Source organism: Carcharhinus amblyrhynchos, chromosome 8 (assembly GCF_965287045.1).
Source record: "Carcharhinus amblyrhynchos chromosome 8, sCarAmb.v2.hapA, whole genome shotgun sequence".
Classification (NCBI taxonomy): domain Eukaryota; kingdom Metazoa; phylum Chordata; class Chondrichthyes; order Carcharhiniformes; family Carcharhinidae; genus Carcharhinus; species Carcharhinus amblyrhynchos.
Genome location: NC_137331.1, coordinates 42,589,765 through 42,607,284, shown reverse-complemented (window position 1 = coordinate 42,607,284; position 17,520 = coordinate 42,589,765). Strand labels below are relative to the sequence as shown.

Here is a 17,520-nt window from a genome sequence, read left to right as displayed (position 1 = left end):
ATCAGGTTGAGAGGGTTGCTTCTCTACTTTTTATGGATTTTATAGTTCTTTGGACTAGAACATGTTTCACCAATATAATCCAGCCCAGAATAATGATACATATTCCTTTATGATATTTGTGACTATAAATTTTGCCCTGGGATAAGTTCTAGCATCACTTCACAGAGCACAGCAAACTCGGGTTTATGCAACACCCAGTAGAAAAGTGTTCCCAAGGCGGCATCAGGAACGATTGCGGAAAGAAATCTCAAAGGTTGCCAAAGAGAGAGAACAGCGCCAACGTTTTGAGTCTGGATGATTGTTCGTCAGAGCCACTTTTACAGTCTGCTGTAGCCTGAGTCTGTAGTTAGGGATTGGTGGGGGAATTAAATGGCATTGGGCTTCCCAATCAATAATTGGAGGAAATCACAGTTCATCAGACACTCTGACAACATAGGGGCTCCAGCTAGATCTTTCCTGTTTCTATTAACATGTGCAGCCTATAGATTTGGAATACATACAGCCGAGCAAACCGGTATAAACGTATACAATGCAGCAGCAGTATCAGTGTGCGGCTGGAGGACACAGAGAGCGCAGTACAGCGGCTCTCTCCCAGGTTGGATCCCCCTCCGGTATGAGCAGAGCTGGGGGAGGCGGCTCTGAGGATACGTGCCAGGACGTGTGACGTGCCCCAGGCAGGAGGTTGTTGTTGTGGAGGTGGCGCCGGATCGGGAGCGTTGCTGGCAGAGTCAGAAAGCGGTGCAGTGAGTAACCAGAGCTCTGGCAAGCTCACAGCCAGAGTGAGTGAGAGAACAAGCGGGAAAGCGACAATACTAGATACAATATGTAGCTTCATGATGTAATACAATGTATCTGATTAATGAAATGTCTGATATATCTCTGTCTCAGTGTAATTCTGATACAATGTATCCATTTGATATAGCAGCTGATCTGATTTATATGTATATGCATTCACGTTGCTTGATAGAGACCTCGGCCTGTTATTACCCAGCCTGTGCCAATTGCTGCCTCAGATGAAGCAAGAATGTGTGAGTCAGTCAGAGATCGGCCCACTCACCCACCTGCTGGGGCTTCTTACACAGAGCCACTGCCAGAGGCCTGAGCAGATAATTCGCTTCCATCTCTGTCTCTGACCTGGTGTTGCACTGATTTCAGGTGCTGTGGTGTGAGAGCAGTGTGCACTTCGAAAAATATAAGCCCTTCAATTCTGTTCTTATAAATGAAAATAGTAACATTCGTGTTTTGACTGTTGTGCATATGTGACAGCGTACAATGGAGCAAAAAACGCTTGGAAAAAAAGTAATTAATCAGCCTGAAACTTACAAGAGCTAAAACTACCCTCTGATCTCATTCCCACATTTATCTCATTCCTGCTGTCCTATTGTCAGCAAAATTTCGCAGCTGTACTCAGACTTAAGACCACCCAATTATCAAACCACAAGAGTCCCTTTAAAGGACTTGTGGCTACTTTAACATCTCCAAACAATTTGAATCCCATGGCACTTGGCATTTAATACATTACTTTAAATTACTGTGTTCTGGTGAGTGCTAAATTGTGATGGAGTCATAAATTGAATTATGTGTAAAAATGTTTTTGTTTTGCCTCTCCAAATCATTCTCTAATCTCCAGCCTATAACTATTCTTGCTTTTAGAATCCCTACAGTGCAGAAGGAGGCCATTTGACCTATCAAGTCTGCACCGACCAAACTCCCACCCATGCCCTATCCTCATAACCTCACATATTTATCATGCTAGCCCCCTGACATGAAGGGGCAATTTAGCATGGCCAATTCACCTGACCCACACATATTTGGACTGTGGGAGGAAACTGGAGCACCCAGAGGAAACCATGTAGGCATGTGGAGAACATGCAAACTCCACACAGACAATGACCCAAGCCGGGAATTGAATCCAGGTCCCTGGCGCTCTGAGGCAGCAGTGCTAACCACAGTGCCACCGTGCAGCCCCAATCCTGTCCTATTAGTGTTTGAGATATCCTGTGTGGTAAATGTTCATTATTTTCCCCTTTTATTTCACTGGCCACAAAGGGTGTTCTCTTGGTGTCATTTCCCCTTCTGAACAAAAGGCGTTGACTTGTGCCAAGGTCCCAAAGAGCTTGCTGGTAATCTTCACATCTGAACTGTGAGTTTTTGGTTATGATACTCACTGCAGTCTAAACATGTGGCCAGTTCCAGCTTTCTGTCCAATACTTCCATCTTGCAACCCAAAAGATGGTGGCTTCAGTAACCAGAGAAAATGGGCCGTTGCAAATCAACAGTACATTTTACACCCACTTCATTTCCTTTGCTGTTGACTGGTGTCACCCTTTGCTGAGTGGGTGACACTCCCATTTCTGAGTCAGAAAGTTGATTTGATTTATTATTGTCACATGTATTAGTATACAGTAAAAAGTATTGTTTCTTGTGTGCTATACAGACAAAGCATACCATTCATAGAGAAGGAAACAGAAGAGTGTGGAATGTAGTGTTAGTTATAGCTAGGATATAGAGAAAGATCAACTTAATGCAAGATAGGTCCGTTCAAAAGTCTTGACAGCAGCAGGGAAGAAGTGTCCTTGAGTCAGTTGGTATGTGACCTCAGATTTTTGTATCCTTTTCCCAATGGAAGAAGGTGAAAGAGAGAATGTCCGGGGTGCGTGGGGACCTTAATTATGCTGGCTGCTTTGCCAAGGTGGCAGGAAGTGTAGGAAGTGTCTATGGATAGGAGGCTGCTTTGAGTGGTGGATTGAGCCTTCATGACCCTTTGTAGTTTCTTGAGGTCTTGGGCAGAACAGGAGCCATACCAAGCTGTGATATAACCAGAAAGAATGCTTTCTATGGTGCATCTGTAAAGGTTAGTGAAAGTCGTAGCTGACATGCCAAATTTCCTTTCATCTCGTGAGAAAGTAGAGGCGTTGGTGGATTTTCTTAATTATAGTGTCAGCATGCGGGAACCAGGGCAGGTTCTTGGTGATCTGGACACATAAAATCTTGAAGTTCTCGGCCATTTCTACTTCATCCCCATTGAGGTAGACAAGGGTATGCCCTCCACTATGTTTACTGAAGTCAATGATAATCTCCTTGATTTTGTTCAGTAAGAAGTCTCACAACACCTGGTTAAAATCCAACAGGTTTATTTATTAGCACAACGCATTGCCATCTGCGCTGTCAAGACCAACCACAACATTGTCATCAAACCAGCAGACAGAGGAGGGGTCATCATCATAGTGAACAGAACAGATTACTACAAAGAAGTGTACCAACAACTGAACAATGAGGAACACTACAGACAGTTAACCACAGATCTGACCAAAGAACACACCCGCCAACTCAACAGACTGATCAGGACCTTTGATCTGGACCTTTAGAGCACCCTCCATGCCCTCATTCCATGTACTCTCCACATTGGAGATCTTTACTGCCTCCTGAATATACACAAAGCCAACACACCCAGCCATTGTATCAGGCAATGGGACCCTGTGTGAGAACCTCTCCCGCTGTGTTGAGGGCATCCTGAAACCCTTTGTACAAAGAACCCCCAGCTTTTGTCGTGACACTATGGACTTCTTATGGAAACTCAGCACCCATGGAGCAATTGAACCAGAACACTTCTCATCACAATGATGTCTGGGCACTCTACACCAGCATCCCCCATGATGACAGCATTGCTACAACTGCTCAGTACTCAATGCTGACAACTGCCAATCGCCAGTCGCAATTCCAGAACTTATCTGTTTCATCCTGGACCACAATGTCTTCACCATCAACAACCAATTCTTCATCCAGACATATGGAGCAGCCATGGGGACCAAACTCACATCTCAATATACCAATATCTCCATGCACAGGTTGAACAAAACTTCTTCCCCACACAGGACTTTCAACCGATGCAATACGTGAGATACATCGATGACATTTTCTTCCTTTGGATTCATGGTGAACAATCACTGAAACAACTACATGATGACATCAACAAGTTCTATCTCACCATCAGACTCAGTGGATCAGATTCCACTCTCTGGAATCGGTTGCATTCTTGGACACAAGCATCTCCATCAAGGACTGTCACCTCAGCACTTCACTGTACCGCAAGCCCATGGATAATTCGCAATGCTCCACTTCTCCAGCTTCCACCCTAAACATGTTAAAGAAGCCATCCCCTGTGGACAAGCCCTCTGTATACACAGGATCTGCTCAGATGAGAAGGATCGCAATAGACACCTGCATACGCTGAAAGATGCTCTCATAAGAACAGGATATGGCACTCAACTCATCGATCAACAGTTCTGATGCGCCACAGTGACGAACTGCAATGACTGCCTCAGAAGACAAACGCTGGACATGACGGACATCCTTTGTCATCCAGTACTTTCCAGGAGCGGAGAAGCTATGACATCTTCGGAGCCTTCAACATATCATCAATGAAGATGCAAATCTCGCCAAGGCCATTCCCACACCCCCACTACTTGCCTTCGAACAACTGCGCAACCTCAAACAGACCATTGTTTGCAGCAAGCTATCAGCCTTCAGGAGAACAGTGACCACAACACCACACAACCCTGCCACAGCAACCTCTGCAAAACGTGCCAGATCATCGACACGGATGCCATCATCTCATGTGAGAACACCATCCACCAAGTACACAGTACATACTGTTGCAACTCGGCTAACATTGTCTACCTGATACCCTGCAGGAAAGGATGTCCTGAGGCATGGTACATTGGGGAGACCATGTAGACACTACGACAACAGATGAATAGACACCACTCGATAATCACCAGGCAGGAGTGTTCCCTTCCTGTCAGGGAACACTTCAGAAGTCACAGGCATTCGGGTAAGCGTTCTCCAAGGCAGCCTTCATGACACACAATAACGCAGAATCGCTGAGCAGAAACTGATAGCCAAGTTCTGCACACATGACGATGGCCTCAACCGGGATCTTGGGTTCATGTCACACTACATGTAATCCCCACCATTTGTCCTGGGCTTGCAGATTTCTACTAACTCTCCTGGCTTCAGACAATTCGCACCTTTCTAACCTGTGCTTAATCCTCTCTCCACTCACATTGTCTCTACTGTTAAGACTTGCATTCCAACCATTATCTTGTAATTGAGTCTGTGTCTATATATGTCCTGTTTGTGAACCCAACTCTCCACTCACCTGATGAAGGGGCAGCGCTCCGAAAGCTCGTGATACCAAATAAACCTGTTGGACTTTAACTTGGTGTTGTGAGATTTCTTACTATGTCTACCCACGTCCAACACCAGCATCTCCACATCATGGCTTCATTTTGTTGACAGTGAGGGAGAGATTATTATCGTTGATTCAACTTCCACTGCAAGAGACTGCAGCTCAAAATCTAAGTTGTCTCTCATGAGTAGTATTGTGGGAGAGCTACACTGTCAGAGGTTGGCACAGTGGTTAGCACTGCTTCCTCACAGCGTTACAGACCTGGGTTTGATTCCTGATTTGGGTCACTGTCTGTGTGGAGTCTGCATGTTCTCTCCGTCTCTGCGTGAGTTTCCTCCGGGTGCTCTGGTTTCCTGCCATGGTTGGAAAAATGTGCTGGTTAGGTGCATTGGCCATGCTAAATTCTCCCTCAATGTACCCGAACAGGTATCTGAATGTGGCAACTAGGGGATTTTCACAGTAACTTCATTGTGGTGATAATGTAAGCCTACTCATGACACTAATAAATCAAATAAGTGCTATCTTTCAGATGAGACATTGAATTATGAGGTTCCATCTGCCCTCTAAGGTTGACGTAAAGGATTTCATGTCATTATTTTGAAAAAAAGGGGTGTTCTGCACTCACCCCTTACTGCCCATCCCCTGCAGTGTCCTGGCCAATATTTAGAGAGGGTAGATTCAGAAAGAATGTTCCCAGTGGTGGGGGAATCTAGAACTAGAGGGTCATAGTTTGAGGATGGGGGTAAACCTTTTAGAACTGAGGTGAGGAGGAATTTCTTCATCCAGAGGGTGGTGACTGTGTGGAATTCACTACCACAGAATGTAGTTGAGGCAAAAAAAAACTTGTGTGATTTCAAGAAGAAATTAGATATAGCTCTTGCAACTAAAGGGATCAAGTGATATGGGGGAAGACGGGATCAGGATATTGAATTTGATGATCAGCCAAGACCATAATGAATGGTGAAGCAGGCTTGAGGGGCTGAATGGCTCCTCCTTTTCGTAGTTTCTATATTTCTTCCTTAATATTGTTGCTAAGACAGATTCCCCAGTCATTATAACATTATTTCTGGGAGCTTACTGGGTGAAAATGGGTTACACTACAGCAGTGTCTACATGCCAGAAGCTCTTGATTGGCTGCAGAGCATTATGGAACTCCCTGAGGTCACGGAAGGTTCACCATAAAATGCCAGTCTTTCTTTTTAAATAGAAGAAAATACATTGATTGTCCAGTGTGTAGAGGTTAATATTGTTAATGATTTATTTACAGATTAATTAGCATAAGGAATCCATGCTGTAGAAAAATACTGAATTGGAAGAATGTTCATAGCAATCACTTTGGAAGCATTCTATAATATGTTTACATACACTGTCAGAATCTGGTCATGTGTGAATGTTTGAGTTTATTTCATGTGCCTCACTGCAGCTGCATGATGTGTATTTAATTTCCATCTTGTTTACTGACACTGGATGACCAGTGATGGGAGGAAACAAACTGTAGAAGTTAACAGTTGCTCTTGTATCCCTTTTCGGAATTATACAGTGCAAAACAGGCTCTTCAGCCCATCAAGTCTTACTGACACATGAGAAACACCTGACCTCCCACCTAATCCCATTTACCAGCACTTGGCCCATAGTCCTGAATGTTATGATGTGCCAAATACCCATCCAGGTACTTTTTAAAGGATGTGAAGCATCCCGACTCCACCACCCTCCCAGGCGGTGCTTTCCAGACCGTCATCACCCTCTGGGTAAAAAGACTTTTCCTCACATTCCCCCTAAACCTCCTGTCCCTTACCTTGAACTTTGACTGGCCCTTCAACTAAAGGGAACAGCTGCTCCTTTTCTACTCTGTGCATGCCCCTCATAATCTTGTACAACTCGATCAGATCACCCCCGCCATCTTCTCTGGTGCAACAAAAGCAATCCCAGCCTTTATGACTTAAATGCTCCATCCCAGGCAGCATCCTGGTGAATCTCCTTTGCATTCCTTCCAGTGCAATCACATCCTTCCAATAATATGGCATCCAGACTGCACAGTACTCCAGCTGTGTCCTCACTAAAGTTCTGTACAACTCCAACATGACCTCCCTGCTTTTGTAATCTATGCTTCACGTGATAAGTACAGGTGCCCCATATGCCTCTTTCATCACCCCACTAACATGCCTTTCTGCCTTCAGAGAACTATGGACAATCACATCAAAGTCCCTTTGCTCCTCAGAACTTCTCACTGTCATGCTATTCATTGAATGCTTCCTTGTCAAATTACTCCTTCCAAAGTGTTTGACCTCACACTTTCCAGAGTTAAATTCCATCTGCCATTTTACCATCCCTCTATATTTGCTTGTAGCCCAAGACATTCTATCTTACTATTAACCACTCAGCCAATATGTGTCATCTGCAAACTTACTAATCCTACCACCACCACCCCCCCACCCCAAATAATCATCTATGTCATTTACATAAATAATAGGGGGCCCAACACAGATCCCGGTGGTGCGTCACTGGACCCTGGCTTCCAGCCACTAAAGCAGCCTTCTGTCATCACCCTCTGTCTCCAACAACTGAGCCAATGTTGAATCCATTTCACAAGTAATCCTGTATCCCATGTGCATTTGCCTTCTTTATATGTCTTCTATGTGGCTTTTGTTAATTTTTCAAGGGAATATTCCAGAAAATCTGGAAATGAAAGCAGCTGGTTATTACCACATCAAATTGAGTGTTTATTCAGACATAAAGCTATGTACGCTTCTTAGCAAATCATTCCCTGCCCCCACCCCCCCACCTCAGCTCCAGCCCTTGTTTTGAACTTCCCCTTGGGTGACATTCTGTATACCCGTCACATATGACCCTCATTGCAGCAACCTGAAATCCCATTGATCTCTTGTACAGTCCTTGGTGTCAATCCACCCCTCTCTCTCTTTCCCCACCCCCACCAGCAGCACAACCTCTGTTATTAAAGCATTCTGCTTGAAATGATAAAAACTCAACTTGTTTGATTAAAAGGCTCTGCAAAAGCACAACTGTTCTGCTAGGACTTGTATCTGATCTTTTTATTCTCCTCACTCTAGCTTCACCTCTGGGATGAGCTCTGTCTGTACTGGCGTTTGTCTTGGGTTGTGTTGGCAGAAGGCTCTGTGAACACTTTATGATGGTTTCATTTCCTGCTAGAGAAACCAAGAGAAACCAATAAATTGCAATGGATCATTAATACGCAGCAGGAAACAGGTATGTAAACCCGAATCTTGTTCCATTCACATGTTTTAAAATATGTACAGTTCACGGATTAGTTAAGCACAGTTTGTAGTTAAAATAGGTTTAACAACAAATCTGCAGCTAACAGACAGTGGGACACAAACTGCACAGTTAATAGATATGAAATACACATCATTGTTGCCTCATGATTTTTGAACCAATTTAAGGTCATAAGCGTGAAATATTTAAGGGTGTGTAATACAGCAGGACTAGACATGTTTTGTACGTCACAAGCTTACTCTGATAAAAGATGCAAAAGGCCAAACAAAATACCTTCTCTGATTTACTGCGGTTGCCCTGACAACAGCATCGTTCAGAACCCTGAGGCACCTTTTTGTGGTGATGGCTCCTGTATCTTCAGATCAGTACCTGCAAGATCCTCTTGAGCACTCATAAAGTGTAATACCTCACCTGGAACCATGCACCCCCCGACCTCCAATAATGCCACGTTCCTTCTGTACCATATTGGAGTGTCAGCCTTGATATTACACTCAGTCAAGGTGTGTTATTAAGTACCTGCAGATGCCCTCATTGTTTACTGAATACTGCTCAAGATGGACAGGGCAGTTGACCAAATCCCTGGCAACATGGTACCATTTAAAAAAAGGGCCATTGCAAGTCCTTTGGAAGTAACCTGAGCAGAAACCGCCTGCCTCACTTTATTTTCAGTGATGGGGGAGGGGTGGGGATTTTCAGTTGGGGTGGGGTTCTCTGCTTGTTGTTAACTGTTCACTGGAAGTGCAAAAGAAAACTTGCATTTCTATTGTGCCTTTCATGACCTCAGGATGTCCCAAAAAGCTTTGCCAATTAAATACTTCTGAAGTGTAGGCACTGTAATGTAGGAAACACAACTGCCAATTTACACACAGCAAGATCCCACACACAGCAGTGTGATAATGATCAGATCATGTGATTTAGTGATGCTGGTTGAAGGATAAATGTTGTCAGAGGAAAACACCCCTGCTCTTCAAAACTGTGGCATGGGATATTTTGCATGTACCTGAGAAGGCTTGATGGGCCTCAGGTTAATTGGGGTGGCACAGTGGGTAGCACTGCTGCTTCACAGCACCAGGGACCCAGGTTCGAGTCCCAGCTTGTGTGGAGTCTGCTCATTCTCCCTATGTTGGTGTGAGATTCCTCCAGGTGTTTCACTTTCCCTCCATAATCTGAAAGACGTGCTAATTAGGTGCATTGACCCAAACAGGTGCCAGACTGTGCAGCTAGGGGAATTTCACAGTAAATTCATTGCAGTGTTAATGTGACTTACTTGTGGCTAATAGATAAGCTTTACTTTATTTTGTAATATCTCACCCAGCAGATAGGACCTCAGACAGTGTAGCAGGCCTTTTGTTAGAGAACTGGAGTGTCAGCTTCGACCTTGTGTCCAAGACACAGTGTGTTATTAAATAGCCAGGAATGTTCTCTCTGCTAAATGCACTGTGAGTAAGATGGAAAAACCCAGAACAAATATTAGTAGAAAAACTAAATTTTGCAAATAAAAGTGCACATTTCAAATCAGCTTAAAAATGATCTTGAACAAGTTGGAGACCTCCTGTACAAACACCATGTGATCCTGAAAGGCAGACTGAACAATAACAGGCTGTAACTGTCATATATCAGGCTAGAACCTGGAGCTTCTTACAGCTTCAGAGTTTATTTTTAGTTAAAGCCACTGATGTACATTACACTTTGTGTCAAAATAACACTAACAGTCCATCTCTGACCATTTGACTATCTCATCTATGTGCCGCACACTAAGGAATTACTTTGTCATCTTGTCTAAGTGTGTTTTCACTTTGTGAAAACCCTCTTAAACTTTAAACCAAGAAAATAAGAGGGCAGGGTACTACAAGGATATAAAGGAGGCGGAACATGGGTCACGGTGTTGGGATTGGTGTATATGGGGGAGGGGGTGGTATTACTACACTAAGCAGGAGATGGAATGGGAAGTGGGGAATTGGTGTATACTAGGCAGGAGATGGAAGATGGGGCAGGGGGTGATGTTTCTACATTAGACAGGAGATGGATTGTGGGGGGAGATGGTTGCTTGTGCAGGAGACAAGGGAGGATGTACAGGAGATGGGGGTAGGGGGATATAACTAAATTAATGTATGAAGAAGATCCAGGGAGCTCTAAAAGCTGCAATATTGCCCCTGTGCTCTGAGTGTAGATGATTGGTGAGGCCTGTGCTGAGCTTCCAGAGTTGAAATCAGCTGTGTTGTCCATGTAGAAAGGATTCAAAGTGAGGTAGAGAATAATGATGACAGGATATGCAAACTTGTTCCAGGCAGTGCCAATGGTGATCAGATTTTCTACAATATTAAACAATGTTGATGTCCAAACATGCCTCTGTGCCTTACAGATTAAGCAATGAATATTAGAACAAGAATTGACAACTGCCTGAAGGCAAGAAAAACACTTTTATGACAGCTTTCTGTGTGTATTGTGGTGTTGCAAGCATTTTTTTAAAGTAATGAGGCAATTTAACGAGTCAAATTCTTCATGCAGAGTATAGGATTTGTCTGCTTTGATCTATGTTATTCATTGTCATAACTAGTTAGTGTACACATGCTCTTGTTTTATGATACACTGGGCACTATTGTGAAGACTTATTGGCTCATAAACCCAGATCTCCTGAGGGTCGTACCCAGAAGGTACCCCAGAATATGCTTAAGTAGTCGAACCCAGAATTCCTCATGCAAGAACTGCACTAAATTGTCCAGGCAGTTCAAACTTCTCTGGGCTCTAGAAATCACCTGAAACTCTGATTTAAATCGCAAACTTTGGATGGTTCTGACTGTCTTGATGTGGAGATGCCGGCATTGGACTGGGGTAAACACAGTAGGAAGTCTGACAACACCAGGTTTAAGTCCAACCAATTTACTTGATAGTAAACTCACAAGCTTTCGAGGTTTCCCTCTTCGTCAGGTGGATGAAGAGTTCTGGCCTCAGACAGTGCATATAACAGCACAGACAGTTTGCTGTTATATGCTCTGTCTGAGGCCAGAACTCTCCATCCACCTGACGAAGAGGGAAACCTTGAAAGCTTGTGAGTTTACTATCAAGTAAATTGGTTGGACTTAAACCTGGTGTTGTCAGGCTTCTTACTCTGACTGTCTTACCAGAATATTAACCCAGGAAAAATTAGAAGAATTTAAACCACTTCTAATTCCTGGGTAACTACAGTACTGACCCCACCAACTACCTGACCCACCCTACCCCACCATCCACCCATCATCCCCCACTGATCATCTGGCTCTCCCCACCCCCATCCACTTACCTTGCAAACTTACCTTACCTTGGATAAATGTGAGGTTATTCACTTTGGAAGCAAAAACAAGAAGACAGATTACCGCCTGAATGGCTGTGAATTGGGAGAGGGGAGTGTGCAGCGAGACCTGGGTCTCCTTGTGCACCAGTTGCTGAAGGTAAGCATACAGGTGCAGCAAATGATATGTTGGCCTTCATTGCGAGAGGTTTCAAGTACAGAAGCAGGAATGTGTTGTTGCAATTATGCAGGACCTTGGTGAGGCCATACCTAGAGTATTGTGTGCAATTTTGGTCTTCTTTTGTGAAGAAGGATGTTCTTGTTCTCAAAAGAGTGCAGCAAAGGTTTACCAGGCTGATTCCGGGGATGGTGGGACTGATGTATGAGGAGAGATTAACTAAGTTAGGATTGTTTTTGCTGGAGTTCAGATGAACGAGGGCAGATCTCATACAGACTTATAAAATTCTAACAGGACTAGACGGGATAGATGCAAGGAGGGTATTCCCTTTGGTGGGTGTGTCAAGAACCAGGGATCACAGTCTAAGGATTCAGGGTAGACCATTTAAGATGGAGGTGAGGAAACATTTCTTCACCCAGGGAGTGGTGAGCCTGTGGAATTCATTACCACAGGAAGTAGTTGATGCCAAAACATTGAATATATTCAAGAGGCAGCTAGATATAGCACTTGGGGCGAATGGATCAAAGGTTATGGGGAGAAAGCAGGATTAGCCTATTCAGTTGGACGATCAGCCATGATTGTGATGAGCAGGCTCGAAGGGCCAAATGGCCTACGCCTGCTCCTACCTTCTATGTTTCTGTGTTTCCCCTGGCATCTCCAAATGGCTGGGATCTTTAAACTTACCTACTAAATGGCAGCCAGTGCCAGGGGCATGGCTTCACTATCCATACGCAGCTGTGCTCAACTGAAGGCCTTGGGAACGCCCTGCACTACCCTATTCTCACCTGGCCAGAGTCAGAAGGTCAGGTCAGAACGGTATAGCTATGTTCCAGTATCAGTGAAAATGAGCAGAATGGCAATCCAACTGCCAATCCTCAAGTCCTGGCCCAGTGCATTCATTGGTAAGGAAAGTTCTGCCAATTTTGGGATAATTGTGTATGGTTTACCAAATCTGAAGAGCTTCACTATATAAGTAGGCGAGGCAAGGTTATCAGCTGTTACATGGAAGCACTGTACAGACACCTGTATAAAAATCGTATCTGCATTTTAGGTGGAAATCTTTTGCTGAAACTTTAGGTTATAAATTTACACTTTTTAAAATTATATTCATTCTCAAAGTGTGGACTTTGTTGACAAGGTCAGCATTTATTGTCCATCCCGAATTAAGAATGTAAGAACTTAAAGAAAATAGGAGCAGGAGAAGACCTGATCCCTGTATCCCTTGATTCCCTATGAAACCAAATATCTGTCTACCTCAGCTGTGAATATATTCAATGGTGACTCACTCATAAATATCGAGGGTAGGTATTTCCAACGATTCGCAAAACTTTGAATGAAGAAATTTCTCACCATCCCAGTCCTAAAAGATCAACCCCTCACTCTGAAACTATGCCCCCTTGTTCCAGACTTGTGTCCACACATCGATAAAACCATTACCGTCTGAATTTTAGAAAGCTTTCTGTTTTGTTTTATCTTGTTCTCTACATGCATTTCCTAACAAATTGTGAAGCATAGCAGAGTTGATAGTTGTCCATTTTTGTTAAACAATTTTCAGAAGTTGTAGATTTTTCACGATTTCCAGTGTGTTGGATGAATCCAAATCCCAGATTTTAATCACTCTACCATTGGTGGCCATGCCTTAAGTTGCCTGGGCTCTTGAGTTTTGAAATTCCACCCCCACCCCTGAACCTCAGTCTCACTGCCTCCCTGTCCTCCTTTAAGGCACTCCTTAAAATCTACCTCTCTGCACATTGGACCTAATATCTCCTTATAAGGCTCACTGTCACGTTGATCATAGAACCCCTACAGAGCAGAAGGAAACCATTCAGCCCATCAAGCCTGCACTGACCACAATCCCACCCAGGCCCTATTCCCATATAAGAACATAAGAAATAGGAGCAGGAGTAGGCCATCTGGCCCTTCGAGCCTGCCCCGCCATTCAATAAGATCATGGCTGATCTGTCGTGGCTCAGTTCCACATTTCCGCCCTCTCCCCATAACCTTTAACCCCCTCTCTTATCAAAAACCCATCAACCTGCGTCTTAAAAATATTTAGCGAGGCAGCCTCCACCACCTCAACAGGCAGAGAATTCCAGAGATTCACCACCCTTTAGACCCTCTCATACTAAGGAGCAATTTAGCATGGCCAATCATTGAATCCTTACAGTGCAGATGGAGGCTAGTCAGCCCATCGAGTCTGCACTGACAACAGATCCACCCAGACCCTATTCCCATAACCCCACGTACTTACCCTGCTTAAACCCCTGTCACTAAAGGGCAATTTAGCATAGCCAATCAGCCTAACCAGCATCTTTGGACTGCGGGAGGAAACCGGAGCACCCGGAAGAAACCCACATAGACATGGGGAGAATGTGCAAACTCTACACAGTCACCCAAGGCTAGGATTGTACCCGGGTCTCTGGAGCTGTGAGGCAGCAGCGCTAATTCCTGTGCCACCATGCCCCATCATGATGTCTGATATCACTGATTGCCTAAGGGTGCTGTTATAAGTACAAGTTGGTGTTTTTGGATGCTGAGCAGAATAGTTTGGCATTTGAAAGGCACACTGACAAGATCCGGTGCTCATCCAGGTTTTATGGTGAATCATTGCGCTTAACGAAGGTCATCATCGCCTACTTTGAATGAAACCATTTCTTTTCAGGTAGCTTAAAAATCTAGAATCAATGGAAGTTCAAAGAAATCACTAAAATGTAGCAATCAGGCACAAAAACTAATCTGAATGCCTAATTGAACATCAGCCTTTATAACTATGAGTACTCGAACATTAAGGGAAGGGAGTGTTGCTGCAAGTATACAAAGTTCTGGTTCGACTTTGTCTGAAGTATCGTGTGCAGTTCTGGGCACCAAACTTAGCAAGGATTGGCCTTGTGAGGGAATGCAATGCAGATCCTACCAGAATATTATGAGAGTTCCAAGGGTTAGATTTTGAGGGGAGATTACAGAAACCAAGTTTGTATTCCCTGGCATATAACAGGTTCAGGGGGATTTGATAGAGCTTTTTAGATCTTTGATAGGAATGGTTAGGGCAGATAGAGAGAAACATTTTTCACTAGTGTTTGGGGATGGGGAATGGGGGGGGGTGAAGGTGATGGGAAGAGTGCTAAAACCATGGGGTGCAACCTCTAAATCAGAGCCAGGCATTTCAGGAGAGAATTTGGAAACACTTCTTCTCACACAGGGTGGTAGAAATGCAGGACTCTCTGCCTCATAAAGCAGTGCCTGTTAGTTCAATTAATCAATAGATTTGTGCTAGACAAGGATATAAAAAGATGTGGCAACAAGGCAGATGGGTTGATTTAAGATACAGATTAGTCATTGAATGGCAGAGCAGGCTTGAGGGGCTGAATGCCCCCCTCCTGTTCCTATGTGTTTACATCTGTAGAAACTGAGTGGGAGTCTCTGATTACGTGAAGTGTGGCTGATCTGAGTGCAGAATACTTTTTGGCATCAATTAGGTTTGCAGCTGAGAGCAGCCAATTAAAGCACATTCGCTTACAATTGGGAATTAGTCATCATGGAAACAAAATTGCCTTTCAATGCTTCATTTACTTTGTTAGTTGATCTATTATAGAATGGTGAACCAGAAGTAAGGAGACAATCAGGTTGCAGCGCAACAGTGAATTATCATAGAAAACCTACATTGCAGAGAGAGGCTATTTGGCCCATCGAGTCTGTACTGACCACAATCCCACCCAGTCCCTATCCCCATATCCCTACATCCCTCTAACCTACACATCTCAGGACACTAAGGGGCAATTTTAGCATGGCCAATCAACCTAACCCACACATCTTTGGACTGTGGGAGGAAACTGGAGCACCTGGAGAAAACCTAAGCAGACACGAGGAGAATGTGCAAACTCCACACAGACAGTGACCCAAGCCAGGAATTGAACCCAGGTCCCTGGAGCTGTGAAGCGGCAGTGCTAACCACTGTGCTACTGTGCTGCGCATATAGAATCCCCACAGTGCAGTAAATGCCATTCGGCCCATCGAGTCTGCACCAACTCTCTGACAGAGTATATTACCTAGGCCCTCTTCCCCCATCCTATCCTCAAAACTGTGGTAACACTGTGGTGCTGCTGCTTCACAGTGCCAGGGTCCCTGGTTCAATTCCAGGCTTGGGTCACTGTCTGTGTGGAGTTTGCACATTCTCCCCCTGTCTGTGTGGGTTTCCTCCGGGTGCTCCAGTTTCCTCCCACAGTCTGAAAGACGTGCTGGTTAGGTGCATTGACCTGAACAGGCGCCGGACTGTGGCAACTAGGGAAATTTCAGTAACTTCGTTGCAGTGTTAACGTACGCCTTACTTGTGATTAATAAATAAACTTTGCTTTTACTTTTAACCCCACAAATTTAGCACAGCCAATCCATCCAATCTGCACATCTTTGGACACTAAGGGGCAAATTAGCATGGTCAATCCACCTAACCTGCACAGCGTTGGACACTAAGGCACAACTTTGAGCACTAAGGGGCAAATCCAAGCCCAGCAGTGTTTGACCCCCTAGAAGAGGTAGTTTGATCCTGCGAGATATCGAGGCCAGGAATCCTCAGGGAGCAGAAGCCTGGGCAGGAGCTTTGTGGTTTTAAGTCTAGGAGTAAATATTTTCTGCTTAGAAATGCTTCTGCAATTTTTGAAGGGCAGGAAATTATGGGGATTTCTATTGGTGAGTTCTGACCCAATAATATATTGCAGGACCCATCTCTGAACAAGTTTCAGCATCTCTGCTACTCTTGGATCAGGGCTGGTCATTTTGGGATTAGAGGGGAGACAGGGTTTGGACTTTGCCATTGATGGAAAGCCATGGATGGGAAGAGAGAACCTATTGGGGATGAGAGAGATGGGGAGATGATCCTGCTATTACAAAGTGCAGAGACTGTAGGAGACGCACGCTGTTGTGTTGTGAGAAGAGGTTGAGGAACTGTCCAGGGGTTCTTTCCAGACAGCTGTCACTGGGACTTAGAGTGACCATGCTATAAAACATTGATTCACCATGAACAGTGTTACAGGAAATCTGTGTAAGCGTGAGAGAGGCAGAGAACTCATCCATAAACATACAGTTCTGAATGCAGACAGAGAAACAATATTTGACACAAATAGCATTCATGACTAAAGCTTTTGCTGTATTTTAGAAAACCATTTTACACTGTTTTATTCATGTTGCATACAACACTGTTTCACAGCTCATTTCCACATTAACATCTGCTGGCTGGCTGTGATAATGTTGACCTTGTGTTTATTTCTGTCCTTGCTCCCAGCGCTTAGTGCGTTACAAGGAGCACTACATGTAACCAACCTTTGGGATGCTGGCAAATAGCAGGAAGCAGCTGTAGAAGTGACAGAGCAGCCTCTACCGGGGAAAGGATTAAATAGAACTGGAAGGATAGGAGTGGTGTGATAGTTAGTAAAGAATCTTTAACACTTCCAAATTAATATTAATCCAAGTGGAATTGATTTGAAGGTGGACAAGACCAGAAGTTGGGATGTTGTCGCAGTTTAGTCTATAACAGTAGAAGTGTTTGATTTAATGTATCTATGCCATAAAGGCTGTAGAATGTGTATAATACACTGGAGAGTATGCAAGTATACCCAGGGAGAGTAACTAACAAAATAT

The 17,520-nt window shown here is 44.2% G+C and overlaps 1 protein-coding gene across 5 annotated transcripts in view; it reads left to right on the top strand.

Moving 5' to 3' along the window:
- The window catches only part of pomgnt2 (protein O-linked mannose N-acetylglucosaminyltransferase 2 (beta 1,4-)), a 108,499-nt gene that overhangs the window by 21,552 nt on the left and 69,427 nt on the right, over positions 1–17,520 (top strand). For 2 of the 5 annotated variants that reach the window (XM_080193955.1, XM_080193954.1), the window contains exon 2: positions 8,260–8,416. The gene's annotated coding sequence lies outside the window, so the exon portion shown is untranslated. Of the gene's footprint in view, positions 1–396; positions 780–8,259; positions 8,417–17,520 lie in introns of those variants that run through there. The other 3 variants (XM_080193953.1, XR_013887709.1, XR_013887710.1) reach the window with 3 other exon arrangements.